Source organism: Lissotriton helveticus, chromosome 5_1 (assembly GCF_964261635.1).
Source record: "Lissotriton helveticus chromosome 5_1, aLisHel1.1, whole genome shotgun sequence".
Taxonomy (NCBI): Eukaryota; Metazoa; Chordata; class Amphibia; order Caudata; family Salamandridae; genus Lissotriton; species Lissotriton helveticus.
In genome coordinates, this window is record NC_136065.1 from 1,216,889,794 (window position 1) to 1,216,912,276 (window position 22,483).

A 22,483-nucleotide genomic window follows, 5' to 3' on the forward strand; every position below is an offset into this window, starting at 1 on the left:
AAACAATGAGTGCAGGTGCCCAAAGCTCTGTTCCAGTGGTGCTATTGAATACCAATGATGCATAGTCTTGAATTCATCTCAAGACTCTTTAATCCACAATCAGACACTTCCTGACCCTTCGTCTCACTTTGCAGGTTCCTGCATTCTACCTTTTTGCCTGTTTTTCTGTCTTTCTCAGCCTCCATCTTTTCACTTTGTGTGCTTTTCCCTCTCTTGTTCTCAGGAAATGTCTGCTCAGGATACGTAAGCGCTAGTCCCCAAAATAAGTGCCGGACCCCCACTGGCAACCACCCTAAGCGCTGCACATGCCACTTCTTGTCGCTTTGTATTTCTGTTCCGAGCACACACCATGGCAGATATATAAGAGCCATACCACAGCCTCAAGGTTCACCCTGACTGAGGGCACTTTCAGATACATTGATTTTTCTGAGCTCTGATGCCCATATGTTTGAACTACAACAACCCGGAGACTTCATGGACCATTAGAGAAAATAAACGCCGAAGTCCTAAAAAGAAAGTACATATTTGATTTCTTTTCACACAAATCAATATTATTTAATAAAATATGCTCAACGAGGCCTCAGGGTGTCCCACACATCCTGGAGCACCGAGTTCAGATGGGCACTCAGCGGTTAAGCAAATGCTTCCGCGCAGCCTGCAGTTTTTGACATTTATGGCAAGAATCCCAAACTTTTCTCACATCATGTAGAGAGGAAACATTTATAACAATATATAGCATTTTTATTGGGTCAGTCCATCATACAATAAAAAGCTCCAAACAGCGATCCTTTTAGCCTGCAGAAGAGAGCAGCAATATCTGAGCAGACCGTGCATCGCTCTTGCAGACTTGCTCAGTTTTCATCAGCAACCTCTCGTCAAGGTTTCCAGGCCGTCCCCAGCTCACCCCACCTGTCCACCTGCCGGCACACTCTTAAAACAATTGGTTTTAATTTACTGATGCAAAGGTTTCAATCTCCTGACATGGGCAATTTAATGAAATGCCTGTGGCATAAGCAAGCCTCCGACACAGTAGCATTACTGTGAGTTTCCGTACACAGAGTTCTTTTCCAATTGACTGGCCATTTATTGCCACAATTGATTTGCACCGCAAACATGTTATTTAATTGTGCATGTCTCAGAGTTCAAACCTTTTGAAGAATAGAAACCAATTGTTTAATATCGATGAGCTTTGAAACGATGCATAATATCTGCTTCCCTCCATGAAAGTTCACTGGCATATTCATAACAAGCATTGGCAACACCAATACGTCTCGCCTTTAAGACCTATTTCCTCTGTCATTGACTTTTGTCCATGCCGTATAATGCTGATGAATGCGGATGACGTAAGGCAAAAGCTGAAAAACGGGGCTATGTGGTGGTGTGTTATTTTGGATGCAAACGCATGTGTGAGAACATTTGAAAACTCTTTAGCCTACAGAGAATGTGTGATGCATTATTGGAGTAAGCCATTGTGAAACGTTCATGGACTTTTTAAATGGACATGAAACTCTGAGAGTTTTCATATGTTATATGGTGCTGCTGGCTGGTATCCAGAGAATGAGAGTGCGCCAGGCATGAAACCTTAGCACAGTTGTTTGCACTACAATATTGTTATTAAGGTGACTGGCAGCATATCAATCAATACATACATTTACTGCAGTGTATATACCGTGAGAGGAGCTGATTAATATTTAAGTATGAGCAAGCACGTAGATAAAAGGGAGGCTTTAGCCCAGGGGTCTCTAACCTTTTCTGTAGTGAGAGCTACTTCTGCTCAAGGAAAGTCTTCCTGAGCTATTAGCAAACTTTATAACTGTAAAATAGTGACTACGCTATGACCACCCTAAGTAGGATTATCAATAGTTACCACCCAAGTATTCCTGGTACGGTTACCATCAGAAATGCCAGGAAAATATTCATCAATATAAAATGCATCCACCTGACTTATGAAGTAACATTCAAATCTAGACATGCCCTATGGCATGAAGTATATAAATACAGCTGTAGGTCTCCCCAGCTCAGCTTGAATTATTATTCATCAGTTTCTGAAAGTGCACTTCTTTCTATCAAGTACCACTTTCCGCTGTGGGCAAACAAATGCAATTTAACAGAAGAAAATCAATTTTTGAAAACAAAAACTGCCTTTAGAATATCCGTTTTCAGATTTTAGGAAATGCACGGTCCCAAAACATCAGCTTGTCACTTTCATCAAGTACTCCCATGTACAAATGCCTCATATGGACAGACTACTTTAAATACCCAGGTATTACAGTCTTGTGCCACAGATGCTCACACAAACAAATGATGGACGGAATGCTGAATGAATTATACATTCACCCCAGTCAAGAGATCTGGGTTAAATCCATCGTTCTTTTGCTCACCATCCCAGCCCAGTTGAGACCCAGCCATATGCAAATCAGTCTTGACCCTGTGCCTCATGGGAACAGTCCACACCGAACTGCCAAGCCAGGTCCTCCCTGGACCAGAAACACGAATGTCTGTATTATGCTAATAATGCCCACCATTATACTAGGGCCACTGTTGAGCCAAGGCTTGAAACCATAAGGGTCAAGGCAGAGACCATATATCAGTCATAACCATTATTACACCAGGAATACGTAAATGTAGGCCAGTCATTCTCCCAGTATGTAAATGATGGCTGCCAGTATACCACAACTGGACCAAAAATACCCCAAATAGTCAAGGATGACCATTATTATGCCATTGGCACTATTATGCCATGAATGGGCACAATTATGTCAGAGATAACACCCTTATGATGGGGGCTAGCATAGACATTTGGTGGTCTTTGACACCAGGCGAAGCTTTCAAGAAGCAATAGTGTTTATTAGGGACGCACATAAATGCTGATGAGTTTCTTCATTTTCTCTGATCTGAATCATGCCCTGTTCTCCTCAGGTCTTGAGCTGGTTGTACACCCAACTGACACATTTTCACTCTGGCTCCTGCAGTCCCACACTTTGGTGGGTCAGCACTCATTACTGCTCAGGCTACTACTGTCGTACTTCTTTTGTGGTCCACTGGTCACACACATGTTGTGACTGATAAAGCAGGGATACAAGATGGTCAATCTCGTTGTGGCTTAGTTATATTGAGATTTGATACAGACTGTCAAGTGGCAGGCCATATAGGCCAATACTGTGTGTTTCAGTGTTGAGTATACGTTACTGCCATAGGTTTGGCTGGCTGTCACTCTTAGGATCTTGAGATCAGCAGTGCTGCCTTCTTTAATAAGCGCCTACTCTCCGAATTTGATACTGGGCTAGGCTTCATGTTTGAGAGCTACTTTGAAGGTACTGGTAAAGTACCAGTAGCCCCCGAGCTACTCGTTGGAGACCGCTTCTTTAGCCAAATAGAAACTTTGCAGGGAAGGGAAGTTGAGATTCGTCATGGGGTCATGGAGAGATAACAATCAGAAATCCAAGAAAGGAAGAGAGTTAAGTTTGTAGGAAATGCCCAAAGATTTAACAGTATGATGACTAAAGATAGGTATCAGAAAGCTGATATGGGTGACAACTTCACGTCGGAAAATCTATTGAGCTCGTGTCAGGGCTCTAGTAAGTCAGAAGTGGAAAATGTTGGAACAGGAGGACCTAGTACGATGAATAGATCTTCTGCTTTTTTTAGTAGAACTGAATGAATCAAAATGTTACAGATGCAAGGTTCAACACGACACACAACAAGAAATCCTGTGGAAAGAAGAGATGAGGAGGAACAAGAGGGGGAAGCCAAGGCAGAACAGGAGACGCAAAAGACAAGAAGGGGGTGAGAACAAGGGCACGAATCAGAAAGGATGCAATGAAATAGTCAATCTTGATACTAATATTTCATCTAGAGCTCTATCTAAACTTGAGCCTAGAGTATTGAACAGGGTTTAAGTTTTGCACCCATGCATTTGTTTAATGATCTTGTAGCCAAATCGTATCTACTTAGATTCATCAGTAAATTGAGATGAAAAACGTTGTTTGCAAATAAACCACCACAGACCAAACATATAGCTGTTAGAAAGGAGGCCAGCAGAACTACTATTCAAGAGCTGAGGGATATCTCTCAACTTGTGAGCTTGGAAGATGGTCAAGAGTTAGCCATAGAAGATATAAAGGCAGCTGGATATTGTTAGTATGATAATGGGTGGAAGGAGCGTCAAATTCACACAAAAAAATGTCTGTCCAGTACTGTAGTCCATGATTTTTAATATTCAAAATCTTTCTCAAAGTCAAAGAATATCCAACAGAAAAAAATGTCCAATCCAATGTGTATTACAAGAAATATTCCATCCAAATCACTGTTCCAATGTTCATGAAAAATCACAACTTAACACAGGCTACGCATTTCGTCCTTCTTGGACATCCTCAGGGCTGCGAAATAATAAAACAACAAAGAATCAAAATCCACTTATGATTATGCACAATCTCATGAACACATGTACAAAACAAATTATTTTATATTATATTGAGACAATTCACTGCAGTGATGAAAATGAGTTTCACAAATTGTTGCAGGCTCACAATTATTCTGCCTATATTCCATTCTAACATGAAGAATCGAAAAACAGCACATCATAAAAATAAGTGACAAATACAATCGCAACCACCATCCTCTCCCAAGAATTCAATTTATATCCACAGAACCTACTTATCACTTACATGTAAACAGAAAAAATATAAAATATATGTATAGGAACATACCTTAACCAAATATACAGCTCAAATCTGCTGTTGACTGAATCCTACTTGAGTTCAAATGAAGTATATTCATCCACACACTCCCCAAATCCTGGGATCTTTCTATTCAAATCACCTATTAGAGTGAAATTAGAAAAAATAATAAAGATGTATATATAATCTCAAGCAAAGTTGGGGTGTCTGCTAAAAGGGTACTAACCCCTGCCTATTCGTAATGCTCTCTATAATGACTGGCTTAGTAAAACCTGATGTCCTATGAACCTAAATGGGAATGTACTAATCCTTATTCACCCCTCACATTCTATACGTTTAAGTTAAAACTCACTATCCAAAGTTATTATGGATTCCGCCACAGCATGAAAAAGTATTAAACAAAAGTGAAGTATGCTCACCAATCAAACAGCATTCTGTTCCAATTGGTTTTTCAATACTCAAATGACTTCTTCAATATCAAATATATATTCTGTAATGTAAATAAAGACCCACTAAGTATCTTGTGTCCAATTACACAAACAATATTCACCTTAATACCTATTCTCCAACTCTCACCTTGCCAAGCATGTCGAATGCGGACAAAATCCCGGACCGGTGACAGTGGGTTGTGATAAATCCACTCTGCACCGCTACCTCTACCGCGCTCATGTTAAATACCCCCATCCGCCAATCACAATTCAGCTCATTGGGGCCGAATTAAATACACTTATGGTTTTCTTCCTGGTCCCCTAAACTCTCAGCCAATCATGCATGACCTTCCGGCTCCGCTTCCTGTCAAGTTAATCCTGCATCTGGAGTGTGTAGGGGAGGAGTAGGCCGAGAGGTGAAGAGGCCTGGGCTGGTGCTATAAAACAATTGTCCCATCTCCTGCTGAGTGATTGAGAATCCAGACCCCCACTAATCGAAGGAAGAAGGTGTCACTGGTAGGGAGGCAACCAGAACTGGTTTGAGCAGGGGTCAGTGCCCCCTTGTAACACAAAAACTTCAAAGTCATTGAGGGGTATAACTATGCGAGCTGAAGCCCCTGAACTTTGGAGAATGACATGATCAAGTGTGAACAAGACTAGAGCTACTTCGTGGATCAAGAGGAACCTTTGCCAAGGAAGAAGCAACTGAAGAGACTATTGGATAGGACTGCTCTTGCTGTTTGATCTGGGGCTGGCCTGCAGTTTGCTGTTTCAACTAAGGAAAGGCTGTAGGGACTTTGCTGTGTGCTGTGTCCCCCTGCTTGAAGGACATTGCTGTGTGCTGTGTCCTTAAGTAACTATCCCAAGGGCCCGAGGTGAGCTGTCTCTCTGTTTGGACACACAGGAACACAAAGGTTTCCAGAGAAGACTCTCAGATACGCTGTGGGTTTGTGTGCTCTGTCTAGCTTGAGACCATCGCAAGTCGTGCCCTGTGATCTTGGGCACCTGGAGTTCCAAACGAGACTCAGAGACGCGGGTGCGTGTGCTCTGTCTAGCCTGAGTCATTTGAGAGGATCGCCCTGTGAACGTCTGTACCACACAATTCCTCCCCACTCCCCTGACCGGAAGCCCCTGACCTAGCAGTTGGATACAGGGTCCTAGTGCCCCTTTTTCCAGGTCACGACAGCGGGGTGCCAAGGAAGTCTCAGCGACGCAGTGTGCGTGTAGTTGGGGGAAGCCTAAGATTGTCGTGTGGATTGGCCGGTGATCATGTACATCAGAAGAGCAAGTGTGTCTCAGCGACGCTGTGTGCCTGTACCTTCTACCGGCTGAGACCTGCGCAAGTGGTGCCCTGTGATCGTGGGCACCAGAAGCTAAAGTGTGTCTCAGCGACAGTGCATGCGGGTGCTGTGCGCAGCCTGAGACCCTAGTGAGGAGTTGTCTGGTTATCGTGCACCCGGAGTTCCCGTGAGTCTCACTGACTCTGAGTGCGGGTGTAGTGTGCAGCCTGGGATCTTCCCATTGCCCAAAAATTCTGAGAAATTGCAACGGAGGCCGAAGTCGCTGGACAAGCAGAGAAGAGTAGGTTTGCGACCCCCAGGTAACGTTTGTCGACTCCTGGGGCGGGCCGCAGGCTCAGAGGGAGACGCTCTTGGCCTCTCCATCTGTCCTGCAGCGCAAGCCTCTGCTTTGGCTCAGATTGAAGCCCGTGTGCCAAGGGAGTGGCACCGGGGCCTGAGAGCGAAGCTGCATTTACTGTGTTCTATCTTAGCCATGTGGGGGGGGCAACTGTGGCCGGAGACTACCCGCAAGCCAGCACGAGTGGTGGCGAGACCGGCGGAGGCCCCGTGAATGGGTCCGGGGTAACTTACGTATTACATTACTTCTGCATACCGGAGTATCTGATGGTTGTATAACGCATTGCTTTATTCCTGCACAACGGACTGCCTGTTTTACTGTATTGCCCATTGCATTAGTTTGCCTAATGAACTACCTGATAGGTGTGTTAAGCATTGCACTAGGTTTGCATAACCAACTGCCTGATAACTGTATTACACGTTGCATTGCTTTTTTCTAGCAGAGTACCTGAAAGGGGACCGTACACATTGCATTACGGGGGCATAGCAGTTTACCACATTACTGCTTTACTCATTGCATTACAGTGACAGTACAAATCGACAGATAGCCGTATTACGATCTGCATTATTCTTATGGTGTGAAGTACCTGATCCTTGCATAACGTACGGCATATTACTACATTAGGATTACGTACGCTTCTTTAGTTTAGCTCAATAATAATAGGCCAGAGGGAGTATTACCTCGACGCATATGTTGGTTTAGTATTGTGTGGTCGCATCGTATATCTTTTTATAAACATATACTTGTTTTTCTATAAAACTCCTGTGGTATCTATTTGAGGTGTCATCCTTGGATTGCTGTGAGCGTAATTGTAAATACTTTACCCATTGGCCTTGAAGATAAGCCTGGCTGCTCATGCCACGCTACCAAGGGGGTGGAGCGGGGGCTATCTCTAGAGGCGACTTGTCTTTTCCCTAACGTTGGGGCTAGTGGGTCTCCATTGGCCTACGGTACCTACCTCAGCCAACCAGGGATCCTGGGAATTCTAACAGATATTGATGTAAGTAGGTAAGTGGTCTGAAGGATAAATAACAATTTGTACCACCTTTATGAGCAGAGAATGTTATTGATGTATTTCAAAATGTAATATTACATGATCTGGAGTGTTCAATTAAGAACAGTCATGTCTTAAATCTGAATATAGGTGAGATATTAACTTTGCAACAATAGAAGTGTGGTGTGTCAATAATATTGCAACAGGCTGATAAGGGCAGTAATGCTGTGGTTATGGATTTAAAAGATTATGACTCTGCGGCTAAGAGACAATTAAGTGATAGACTCAACTATGTGCCAGTTGAGAAATCTGATTGAATCCAATCATGTATGCAATTGATGACAATGATTCAAAAAAATTGTGATAAGGAATTTCTCGATAAAAATGAGTTTAGATATTTGAATGTTGTTGATCCTCTTACAACCATTATATATTTCTTACAGAAGGTGCACAAAGTGGGCAAAATACCTCAAAGGAGACCGATCATTTGAGGAATAGGATCCCATACTGAGTGTTTTTCACAATTTGTTGATTGTTTTCTGTCCCTAATTGCCAGAACATTAGCATCCTGCATTCAAGATACCAAGGATGTTTTAAGACAACTGAATGATATTCCATGGGAGACAGATTACATTTTGGCCATGATGAATGTAACTAGCTTGTATACCTTGGTAGACCATGTTAGAGGTCTTAAGGCAGTAAAATCATTTTTGTCTATGAAATCTTTCAGCTATATGTACTATTCTCAGATGTTGTGAGTGTTCATTGAATTTGTCTAGGAAAATAACTATTTTATGTATCAGGATGAGTTGTACTTTTAAATGCGAGGAATAGCGATGGATTACAACCTTTATCCCTCCTACGCCAACCTCTTCATGGGCCCATATAAGAGGGATCATGCCCGGCACAGCCTCTTCTACAATTCTGAGAAATTCGCCTACTGGGGCTGATTTATAGACTATATTTTATTAATTTGGAAAGGGAGGATTGAAGAGCTAAAGGAATATCTTGACTACCTGATTCACAATGATTATAATTAAGGCTCCCGGTTTTCCGTTTAAACGGATTTTTACATATAAATACAGACAATAAAATATTTTTCCTTTGTCTGCATTTATATATAAAAACGGAAAAATGCCAATAAATAGGTTTAACTTTGTTGTGGTCTCGAAGACAAGTCTGAGTCTGTCCAAGCGCAGGCGGGGAGAGGGCTTGTTTGATTTCAGCTGAGCAATACAAAGGTCGATGTTAAGGGGCCATTAGGCCTCCTTTACTTTAAGTATACTGGCTTGCAGCTATCCTGGTGGGAGCAGAGGTGCGATGGGATGACAACCCTAAATGAAATGGAGGGAAAACAAATGCACGAAGCTAATCACTTCACAGATACTTGAGAGGCATGCTTTTGAATTTGTTCAGCCCCTAGATTCAAGACATATACATGCACACACATTATACTTTAGTTGGACCTGTAGCGCAGCTGCTTTTTCCTGCTTCATGCCTCTGAGTGTGCACGATATCGGTCTAATGGCATCTGTAATAAGTTTTGGAGGATGTCAATAGAGTGTGTATGCCGTGCCTTACAAAATTTACTACATACAGAGGGGAGGGGAGAGTTGAGTATACCCCCTTGTTTCTTTCCCGTGTTTTTTTTCTTTGTGGACAGTTTTTTGATTACGTTAATGCGCACGCATAGCTGCCAAGGTTTCACATTGTTATGTGCGACATTTTCATAATTTGGCAACGTTGTTGAGGTCCTCTTTAAGACTGTGGTGGGGGATTGCTGGACCAGTGCGACTTTCACAGGGAGCTCTGAACAGCACTGTATTTACTGCAGAGCACCGCAGCATTTTCATTCTGGGAAGGCAATTTTTTTAGTACTGCTAGGTCGGTGATAAGACAATCGGCATGCGTACCAATCGCAAAGAATGATTTTATCCAGTCTAAAACATAATTCTTTCACCTCTACTCAAATAATATTGTTTTCCTGACTAATATGTGACCACCACGGAAAGTCATGCTATTCACAATCCCTGATTTTTTTAGTTAGTTCCAGAGTAGCGTGCTACTGGATAAAAAAGCGCTTCAATGCCTCGTCGAGGGTAGTAAGCGCTATATAAATGCAATTACAATACAATACAATACAATAAATCATGTGTAAATCAATGCATAGGATGCGTTACATAAGACAGTGAGGTTTACAAGGCCCTTCATAGCTCACTGTCTTATATTAGAAGGTTTGCAGTTTATTAACAGCAAGTAACAAAAGGATCACTTTGTTAAAAGCAGTAACCCATTTACCCATCTGCATAAATCTATCTGAACCTATAACAACAAGCATGCATTGCCTTTTTAAATAAATGTGAATAAATACTAGCTACAGCATCTTTTTTTTGCTCGCGACAAAATAAATATGGATAAATACTGCAAAAATGACCCAAAAATAAATATGGATAAATACAGACGGAAATGTACAAAAAAAAATACCATAAAGCCGGGAGTCCTAATTATAATGTCCCATTGAGTTGGGAATACAGTATAGAGGAGATCTTTTTTCTTAGATTTGGAATTATATGTGACAGAAACATCTGTGGGATATGAGGAAGCCTATAAGTGTAAATTAAATTTTACATGGGCAAGCTGAACATCCCAAACATTATATTATGACTATTGCATGTGTAGAGTTTCCTTGGGCCAAAAGAAATTGTTGTATGGTGAGGGATTATGCCAAGGAAGTGGTCTCGATTACAAATCGGTTTGTGGCCAGAGGGTATGACCACAGAATCATTGAACAGGTGAGGAGCAGAGCAGATAAGATTAAGCGAGAGGAATTACTGATACCGGTGACTGTGAAAAAACAAGAAAGGGAGGAAGAAGTGAGGTTTATTACACAATATAGTAATGGGAATGGAGAAATGGTCAGGTGTCTCAGGAAACATTGGGGTATATTGAGATTGCACTCAGATCTGAAAGTGACTCTACCAGACAAACCAAAAGTAACTTTCTGGAAAGCATCAACTTTGTGGTCAATTTTGAGTCCTAGTGTCATGATGATTTATGTGGAGAAGAGTAAGATACAGAGCTCCTGGCTATTGAAAACACAGTTTGGGAGTTTTAAATGTGGATCTTGGGTATGCTGTAGATATGTACGGATGTATGATGATACATTGCAAACACTTACATCGTATGCCATAACATTGCAATTCTTACATCGCATGTCCCCTTTAATCGCGAGTAATCACAACGCATACCATAACGTCGAATTTGTATAGCAATGCATGCGCAAAACATTTACATCGCATACAGACAACCCGCATGCTTTTACAGTGCAATTTTTACCCGTGTGCGCAATTCCCTTCACCCGACCCTTAAACCTAATCCTTTAAACAGAAAACAGTACCCTATAATATCACTAACACTTCCCTAAACCCTAAGCCTTAAACAGTGAAGCAAGTGTACACTACGACCTCAGCCCTAAGCCCTAATCCCCAAAGGCCAAAACATTACCTATACTGCAACTAGCCCTAAGCCCTAGCACAACCCCAAAACAGCACCTATATACCTAGTAGCCGTAGTAGCCGTAACGCAACCCCAAAACTGCACCTATTCTCCTTGTAGCCCCAGTAGCCCTAACGCAACCCCAAAACAGCACCAATTCTCCTAGGAGCCCTAGTAGCCCAAAAGCAACCCCAAAACAGCAACTATTCGACTAGTGGCCCTAAGCCCTAATCCCCAAGCACAAAACAGTACCTATACTGCAACTAGCCCTAAGTCCAATACAAGGGGCCTCCTTACCTGTCTCTTTGTCGTTGTTCCAGCATTGTCTCCCTGTCGTCTGTGTCCCCCGTAGCCCGTCTCCACGCCCCCAGTAACCCGTCCATTACATGCGTTGGAAATGTATGCATTCAGAAAGCGCATGTGCCGTAATGGGTACGTAGACAATGCACGCATCGTAATGTCGTGTGCGTTGTAAGTGCACGCGATGTCAACGCATGCGTTGTAACGCATGCATTGAGATGGTTGTTCCCCATATGTACAACATGGATGCACAAGGTTTTGAAATTTTGTCTTAAATTAGGATTTTGTCCTAAATTAGGATTTTGTCCTAAATTAGGATTTTGTCTTAAATTAGGATTTTGTCCTAAATTAGGATTTTGTCCTAAATAAGGATTTTGTCTTAAATTGGGATTTTGTCTTAAATTAGGATTTTGTCCTCTTAAATTAGGATTGTATCTTAAATTAAACTGAAGTTTAACTTAAGTTTGTCTTAAATTTAACTTAAGACAAAATCCTAACTTAAGACAAACTCCTAATTTAAGACAAAATCGTAACTTAAGACAAAATCGTAACTTAAGACAAAATCCTAATTTAGGACAAAATCCTAATTTAGGACAAAATCCTAATTTAAGACAAAATCCTAATTTAGGACAAAATCCTAACTTAAACAAAATACTAACTTAAGACAAAATCCTAATTTAAGACTACTAAATGCCTTCTGTGAATACCAAAAGTAGAAAGTTTAGGATTGTGTTGTAAATTAGTTCTATGAATCGGCCCCATAGGGTCTACAATCAGAAAACTCAAGAAGAGGTGGCGAAAACATATTCGGGCATTTAAGAATAGAGATCTAAAGTATGTAGTGGCGATGCATTTTATGAAAGCCCACTCCTTGGGAGAGATAGACTGGATCACTCTGATTGGAATAGAACAGGTTAAGTCAGGGAGGACAGGAGATAATATTGAGAACAAGTACAGCTGTGGGAAATGTTTTGCATGAATAAAGTTAAGGACAGTTACAATTGGGTTGAATCATGATAGAGAAATACACACATCATTGGAACAAGCTGCAACTAGAGAGTAAGAGAAGGTTCGCACTTGGTAGTGAGAGCCTTCCTGCAGTGAAAGATGGTCCCTTGGGTTGGTAAGGATTGGAAAGTCTGTGAAGTCTACTATTTGGGTGTCGGGCATGGAATTTCTGTATATCTCTCAGGAGGAATATGATAGTAGTATGATGTATGTGAAGTATAAAATGGGATTGATGTGGACGCCAAAGTGCTCTAGATACATTAGCGCAGCTGTTAAGAGACAGTAAAACGTACACATGTGGTGTCAAAGTTCAGTTCTTATTTAATAAGATTGGGTCATAGAGCAGTGTGTGATGTGACATAAGAATGATTTGTGCTATGCTGAACGATTTGGGACATTCCAATTGATGTGGAATTCCTAGGAGGAAAGCAATTGTTCGTCAAGCTATGTTTGAGAGATATACCCCAATATATGGGATGTTGGTTTGGTTTGCAACATGATAGCGTGATGGACTGGAGTGAGTGGGATTTATGGACGAGATATGCAGGGTTTGATCCCTGATATTGAGAGGTGATGCAGAATTTTTATTGCATTTTATGTTAAGTGTAGGATTTAAAATGTGTGGTTAAAAAGAGGGTATGAAATGCAATTTGTTTAAAATGAGGTTTATTGCAATTGATGTGGAGTTCCCAGGAGGAAAATTATTCGTCAAACAGAGGCATACTTTAAGAGATATAGTTTGAGTGGTGTGGACTTGGAAATGTCAGTTATGCATTAGTGTAGTGGATTAGAGAAAGTGAGATTTATGTATGAGATAAGCAGGGGTTGACCCCATTGGTTGCAAGTGCATGTGGAAGGAGGTGCAATTTAATTTAATTTGAGAATGAGTGGGTGACCGAAAGTGGAGGTGATAACCACTTCCTTCGGTTGAAAAATTGTAGTTTTGTAGTTAGAGCAAAGAAGTGCAGGTGTTTGCAATTTAGAGAGTTTGAAAGTGATTTGTAATGGGCAGAAAGGCATTTAAATGAATGCTCGGAAGGAGCCCGGTTTGTCAGGTGATATGAGGCTGGGAAAGTAAGAGGAACAGTAGGATCTGGTAAATATTCATAACTGTGGTGGGAGATACTGATAGATTTAGATGATGGGACTTTTATTTTAAGTAGGATTTTTTTGTGACTATAGGTAATGCCCATATCATGGGGTTTGAAGGACTGAAGAGAGAGAGATATGTTGGAAGCATTGGAGCTTGAGGTGAATATTTTATCAAACTATGCTGAAGGTTGTAGGGAGTGAGGTGTAGACAACGGATGTGAATAGAGCGCAGTGTTAAGAAATTTCGTTTGTTGTTGACATATACAGGTAGAACCATTTGAATTGGAATTTTATTTTATGTTATGGGTATGGTTTGCAATTTGGTTAAAAAGAGGGTATGATTTACAAATTAGTTACAAAGAGGTCTAGTAGAATTGTTGTGAAGTTCCCAGGAGGAATGTATTAGTCATACAGAGATATACTTTAAGATATAGTTCAAAATGTCGTTTGTGTAGTGGATTAGAGAAAGTAGGATTCCTGTATGAGATAAGCAGGGTTTGATCCCACTGGTCTTAAGTGGATCCAGAATGAAGAGTAGTTTAATTAGATTTTTTTGTTTGTTTGGTGCAAGAGGAATAGTAGGATCTGGTGAGTGTTTATGACCGATGCCAGCATCATGGGCTTTGAAGGACTGATGAGAGAGATATATTACAGAAGTTTGGGTGGATATTTTATTAAACTATGCTGAAGATTGCAGTGAGTGAAGTGAGGACAACGGATGTGTATAGAGTGTAGTGTTATTTTTTGTTTGGTGATGACATATATAGGAAAAACTGAAAAAGGTGGAACTGACAACTTGGACAGATATCGGAGAACTCATATGCTGAAGTGGTCGTATTAGGACTGACATGTAGATATACACAGTGAGATACAAGTTCATTAATTTGCTTTGATTGAGGATGATGAAGCAGTATAGGGAGGTGTTCATTGAGTAGTCTAAGTGTAGGGTTTGAATTCTTCAGAATCTACAAAGACCCAAGAAACAAAAACATAAGAGGAAGTCAAGATTCATAAGTGAAACTCACACAGAATTGGTGAATGTAAATGGTCAGGTATCTATCAGGTATGGGTGGATACAAACCCTAAGGTGAGTATCTGATAATAGCAATAATGTTGACCCTTTGAACTGGGGTTAGGAGCTTGTTGCAAGTGCCACACTTATAAATTAGGGAGGAAGTGCTTATATATTTGAAATGTTTTTCCCTTTATTTGGTAAGCAGGTGTGGGAAAGAAGAGGGGGTGCAAATGGTGGAACCTCTTATCCATTGTTTAATGTTACAGCAATGATATGAACTAAGTACAATGTATATAACATACTATGGTGAATGGATTAAAATATATATTTGAGTTATTGTTTTCAAAAGAATGTTGTGACATTTTAAAAAGTTGAACATTTTTTGGCTTTCAGGTAGGTTATATTTGTGTTTTTTATGTTACAGCCCTGAGGAAGCGGCAGAAGCCGTGAAACACGTGTTGGCTGTGAAAGTTTTACATTTTTATAAATAAAGATAACTTGTGTTGAAGCCTACAATGAATGTGTGATGTATCATTTGAATAAGTCATTGCTAAACGTTCATGAACTGCTTATATGGGCACGAAACTCTCAGAGATTTCATGTGTTATATGGCTCTGGCTGGTATACAGAGAATGGGGGTGTGCTGGGCATGAAAACGTATTACCAGTTTTGTGCATTGCATGTTAAGATCCTATGCGTGCATATGTCATCTTGCACATATTCCTCCAAAATTACATGAGTGTATTTTCTTTTTTATTTTACCAATACATATTGGATCTGTAAATAAAAAGTACTGTGAAACCATCTTTTCTGATAAGTATAAAAGAAGTAAACATGTTAATAAAATAAAAATTGGACTTCTATGAGGGCTTGCAAATAAGGAACGGGTGGAGCAGTAAGCAATAGGGTATAGGAGGAAGAACGCAACACTCAGCACAGGGAACACATATGAGAGAGAACAATCTAGATCACAGAGAGAGAGCGAAGCACCTGAAGGAGAGAACTGCAAAAACACACACACACTCTTCTGGGGTGCACACAATAGGCTAATACCATAAGTTATTAAAAAAAATATTCTGCTTAAAACATTGGTTTCAACATGGTAAAAAAGGGCAATGTCCAAGATATTGAGCTTGTGTTCCACAGGATCATCACACCTCACACCACTGAAATGCCTCAATAAATGTTATATAACAGTAAGAACCCAAACACTTTACATATGGCTTGACGCTGTGCACATGAGACCATTTGAACTACAAAACTGTGTGTAAGTATAGAAATGGTTAACTCTGTCGCTCCAACTCCCGACAGGATTTAAATTGTAGTAAGTGCAATTGAATACGAGTTCACAGGCCTGCCAACACTCGGACATTAACTCCATCCGGCTGCGCTGTCACCGTGAGGCCTTTCCAACGTACCAGATGTCTGAGTCCAACACACACTGCAGAGAATATTACAGGGACAGAGGTAGCCGCTACAGTTTCCAAAACTACGCATTGTGAGACATTTCCTTCATAAACAGCAGTATACATGATAAAATTCATTAAGTGACTCTCCTGAGCATTGTATAACAATAATACTAGGCATATAATTGGTGGCCACCTGAATTCAGCACCTCCCTCAACTCAAAAAGGTGGTAAAAAACCTAGGCGTTCTAATTGACGATATCCTCTCAATGAGAGAGCAAGTAAAATCTACATGTGGCCCGGGCTTTGGGATAATGCACATCTTAAGGAGAGTATTTCAATGGCTGCCTCTCCATACAAGAAAGGCTTTCACGCAGGCATTTGTGGACAGCCGCTTGGATTATGGCAATGCCTCATGGCAGCGGCCAATGACTCTCTCCTGTCAAGGCTACAGGTAGTCCAGAACACTGTGGCCTGGCTTGTCCTCAATCCCACCTCGTACACATTCTGTACTCACGCTTAAATAACTGCATTGGCTTTCCATTAGAAAGCTAGTGATTTTCAAGCTTCTATGCCTGGTATACAGAGCTCTTTCAGGTATAGGACCAATGTATTTCCAAAAAAAGCTGTCAACCTATCGACCCACCAGAAATTTGAGATCTGAGGATCAATTCTTGCTCTGTCCACATCAAATTCACGCAGTTGATCCTTTTCTTACCTGGGTCCTTTTCATTGGAACAGGCTTCCACCTCACATTCGCATTTGCTCTGAATTTGTCTGCTTCAAGAAGCTACTTAAAATCTGTTTTTTTTTAAACCATATTTCTTCTTTTCCTTTCTCCTCTTGGGACTGTGCTTTAGTGCTGAGATACCCCTGTGGTGGTGATTCGTTGGGCTATATTACGTTTGGATAACATAACATAACAAGGCCGAAAAAATGTTTGCAGGCACTTTGAGTGGGTTCAGCCTTCAGGAAAATGCTCAACATAATAAAAGATCGAGGTCCATCCTTAAATGTCAGGTCTGTCTCGCGGCTTAGCAGGCAATGTGAGGCCAAAGGATCAGTCAGTGTCTCTCTAAATGGGGAAGCTTGCAGACATCTGGCCAGGTTTAAAGCGCTTAGAAACGTACCCTAAATGCAAAGTCATATTCTGAAGTACTATACTGAGCTGAAGTCAACTATGTAGTTACCTTTTAACTTTGCATTAACAGAACACATTTTTGCTCTATGTCTCAAACTGCCCTTTTTAAAACTCCTGCACGTTATCTCATACGCAAAGAATATTATCGCCTTTATCGCTTTTGTATGAGGAGGTCTGGGGGTGGTAGGTGCAATCAGAAGATGATAAACAATGATGAGGAAGCAACAACAAGCAATAAAAACAATATGACGTGGAAGAAGAAGAAAACAAAAGTACCCCAATTTGAGTGGGACCAGTGGATGGACTTGGTCTCTGTTGCATCAGAGGGACAAGCTCGCATGAAAGTAGAAAGTGAAACCAAGCACGATGAGCAACAAGAAGCAAGGACACCATAATGAAAATCAAGTCAACCAATGATAAGTAATGAATGGGCTAAAGGCCCCTTTTTAGAGACTTTTTTTAAGATACAAGAGATGCTAAGCGGCAACGCATGTGTGCTGCCTGCAAGCTTGACCAAAAAAGGTGCCTTTGGTGTTCCTTCCTGTATACCACGGTCTCTATAACTTTCTTACCTCATTAGATTTGTTGTCCTGAGGTGGGTTCCTGAAACTGTGAAAGAGCTAAAGCACGCTATTGTCTTGAAAGGCAACACCTGAAAAATGCACTGTCATCACATAGTCAATTCTTTATCTCATACATTCATTGTTTGTAGAAAGCAATCCGTCATTTTTTTTCACTGCAATAGTCTTTTTTTTAAAAATGTTTTGTCACTGCTTGAGTGACAGCCTGACATTTCGATAGACACTCAATTGGGCTTTTTTGCTTTTACAAAGGTCTGGTTCTTTTAAGGTCATCACCGCCACTAACACCACTACCACCATTGCTTTTGCTCTGGTGGTAAAAGTCACTGTGAAATTTAACCTATACAGTGTAAAAATAATACTTTGCATAAAACTTGATTATGTTTTGTGAAATAGTGTGTGGTTCCTGCTTTAAATCTTCGTATTTACTCAGTTCTCCCAGAAGTGGGGCTATCATATACCATAGGGTCTTGTAAAATTGGCTCCTGTATTAACTAGGAAAAGATTGAGTTGCTGAAAAGCACCAACATAGCAAAACAGGCAGCTTGACATCAGTTTGCGCTGGTAAATGTTTGCCGAACTCCATGCACTAAGCGGAGCGGAGTTTACCGCTCACCCCTAATTTAAAACAGGAAAGCATCAACATCAAAAATGTCCCAATAATAAAATATTTATGGTAAGCATGTAAGCTCAAAACCCTCACAAAACGAAATATGGAAAATATCTAAAGGCAAAACCATACATGTTAATCGAAAACACATGGCCTTAAAAATCAATGGCTAGCGGACAATCTGATGACCGCAGCTTAGATGCGCTATGCCACCTGCACCTTCAACTATAATTAAGAGCAGGCTAGCTCAAAAGAAATTGAACTCCTCCTTACCTGTGTACTGATCTTCGTAATGTTTCTGACGTCTGTCATGGAGCCACATGAGGTTTCACTGGGCGATTGAGGAGTCTTTTCTAAATGTAGCAGCGGCAATAGATTTACAAATGATCACTGTTCTTTTTGTTATCTCAAGGAGCTTTGATGCTTTACCTACTTCATCGAAAATCTACTGTTTTCTTTTGTGTGAAGCACTCCATTAGAGTGTTTTCGAGCCATCTCAATCATGTAGGTTTCTCCCCATGCACTCTTTGTTGCTCTCTGCTGCCTGGCTGATTCTCCCTAACATCTCTCTCTTGTGCTTGCTGGTTTGCTCCCCCCATTACTTCTCCCACCTTCATCCCTTGTTCTGCTTTCCCCAACCCCTGCTCCCACCCACCCTGTTTCTCTCATATCCCCTCCTGTGCTGCTCCACCGGAATATATGATTATACCACGATTTCAAATACCACGCATGGCTTTACCACGCGAATTTTACATCGCAAGTGGCTTTACCACGCTGGTATTTACAACGTAGGATTTTACTACGCCTAGAAACGTCTTACCTGCACGTCTTTCTCTACGAGCCCTTACTTCCATCCTCCATTGAAACAAGCGTCAAAACACGTATACCAAAATAAAAAAAGGACTGCTTTTTTGACGTGCACGTCTTTGGGGGAGGCTCTTTCCTTTTTCTTTTAAATTTATGTTCGTTTTTTTTTTTAAAGTAACCTGCTTGTTATTTTTGGGGGGGGAGACCCCCCCCAGCCCCCCCCCCCCGAGCCCCCCCCCCCTCTGCCCCCCAAGCCCACGCAGAACGACTTGAAAGAATACCACGTCTCCCCCCCAGCCCGTGGTAAAGACGTCGTGGAAGGCACCCTGCGTGGAAGGCACCCTGCGTGGTAAGTGTCACGTGGTAAAAGTTAATAGTGGTAATGCCTTCGTGGTAAATGATGTTTCCCGCTCCACCGTTCACCCCCACTCTCCCCATGCTGCCTCGAAGTTCACCCCCTCATTCTCCCTGTGGTGCTTCATTGTTCCCTCCATCCTCCCCCATGCAGCTTCTGCTGTCCACTTTAAAAAAAACATAAGGAATGCTTTTGTACATTTTGTTTTCTTTTAAGTTATCGATCCAACTCGGATGCCTGGCGCCAGCTCCTGCGGAATGACATAGGTGGCCACATCAAAGGCTTTATTTTAAACTTTAGCTATGTTTGCCAGCACCACTGATGCTGTGCACCATGGCTAAAAACCATTGGCAAAAACCAGTACGTCATAAAGTCAAGAGCTATTAGCTTTACAAATGCTTGTTTCTCCACTGCAGTCTTATTTGCTTCAGATCTAGTTTTGTTCATCACAATTGTAAATCACATTGACACTATCCAATCCAATCCAAAAATTCTTTATTTCGGCCATTTGAGACCATAAAAGATTCATTATAAACATTTAAAAACACATTAACATACAATAAAATCAGGGCAAGGTGCAACATACAGCAAATTCACTTTCCTGGAGGGTTTGGGACATGAAGAACGGTTAACTATATTTCATAACAGTTCATTGCACATATAGCATAAGGTTAGCCTTTTAGTATTTTTCCCCTTATCTGCCACATGGCCGTTAGGTACTTGGCAACTGCAAAAACTATATAGTGCAGGGTACTTGTCTTCAAGATTCTGTATGAATGTAAATAGTTTCTAATGCCCAAATTCCTACAGAGTGGCAATAGCCAATATTTCCTCGTTCTAGTGTAGGCATGGCAAAAAAACAGCACGTGAAGTTCGTCCTCCTCATTCACACTGCACCCGGGACAGATTTTGTCATCCAGCACTGACCATTTGCTAGTGAAACTTTTGAGGGGCAGGGTGCCAAACCTCCATTGGATGAACAATTTCCTTGCCCAAACGGGAAATATAATGTCCATAAAACCTTCAAAATAAAAAGAATTTTTGATATCCAGAAATTGTGCGGTTAGAGTGCCGACTCTAGATGCACACACAAGCGAGACTAGACTTTTGTCCTTGTAGATCTTAACAAGCCTTTTGCGTGCCACCCCTAGACAGCCTCTTTCAGGGTCCTCCCATAACTCAGGCAGTCCCAAGTGATAGAATTCTCGTTTGATGTAAGCCAGCCAGGGAATTCTGTCGCGATTGTTGAGGATCAGGACGTGCTTGAGATCTTGACACTATCAAAACTAAGAATACTTTTGATATTGGACCATACCATGTGGTGTTACGTTAGCAAACGTGTCTTTTGTTAGTGCACCAGGGCCTGCGTCCCTTTATTAACATTTACAATGACTAGTAAATTCCCAAAAATCACTGCGACTTTTACATTTATTGCGTGCTCCAAATATACATGTATATATTTGATCTCTGGTAATAGTGTCACGTCAACGAAGGTATAGGCTATTGGTGCCCTGAGGAATATTATTTAAACAAATTCATATTCCATTCTATGATTGTACAATTATCTTACATGTTTCTAACAAGTAGGAATATATTTAATTCTAGCAATAAATAACATCACTTTAAGAGGGACGTTCCTTTCCAGCTGAATTAAGAAACAGTTATATTAATCTTCATGAATGCTAATTAAGTTATCATTCAACACTATTATTATAGATTTACCGCCGGGTTGAATCACATCTGGATGATGTTTCAAATCTTATATGAAACTTTATATTAGGCAGTCAGTGATAGTGAATGTAGCCTGAGATCCCAAAGAAAAGGTGTTTTTAGGTCTGGTGTTAGCCAAGTCCATTTGATATTGCTAAAATAATACGTACAATGGACTTCCATTGGTTTGTTATTGTGTCATTCACAGTTTCTTTGCCCACCACAGCATACAGCATGGGGCAGTGGGTCGTCCCACTTGAGCCACTGGCTAAAGTCACTGATAGTGATGCCATTCTGCCCTTTCACAAGGAGCAAATCCATTGACAATGTAGGTTCCTTAGGTGGCAGGAACTACAATAACAAGCACTATATAAATGCAAACCTTTTTCACTCTTCTATCCCTCCACTATCCTTCTCAATCCAAATAACTGACTAATATCCACCACTTAAATTACTTTCTTATTTCACTATATTATTTCACCTCTAATCCTTTATGGGTTCCGGAGTAGTGTGCTATTCGCCAAAAAAGTGCTTAAACACCCAATAAAGGGTAACAAGCGCTATATAAATACAAACCTTTTTTCCCTCTTCTGTCCTTCTGCTATCCTAATGTATCCAAATAACTGACTAACCTACCCACTACTCAAATTACTTTCATATTTCACTATACCAATTCAAAACTAATCCTTTATGGATTCCGGAGTAGAGTGCTACTCGCCGAAAAAGTGCTTCAACGCCTTGTGAGGGGTGTTAAGCGCTATATAAATGCAATTACAATACAATACAATGGTAACCAGGCGAGGTCGCCCCCACACACCCCTGCTACTGCCTCCATCTGCCTCCATCTGCTGAGCCCTTTGTGCCCCTTTGCTGCCTTGGATTTTGCTGCCTCGTTTTTTTCATTTTTCATTTCTTTTCCCAGCGTTCTCAAAGGGCGACCCAGCCGCCGCTGAGCCGCCCTCTGCCCTCCTTTCCCGCCGCTGCCTCCCTGTGGCCCTGCCCCCCTCCTGCCCATTCGCCGCCCAGCTCCCGCCACCCAGCTGCTCCTCCCTCCCGGCTCCTTCTTAAGGAGACAGCACAGAGGTGCAGGGAGCGACCGCTGAGCCTGTAACCAGGCGAGGTCGCCCCCACACACCCCTGCTACTGCCTCCATCTGCCTCCATCTGCTGTGCCCTTTGTGCCCCTTTGCTGCCTTGGATTTTGCTGCCTCGTTTTTTTCGTTTT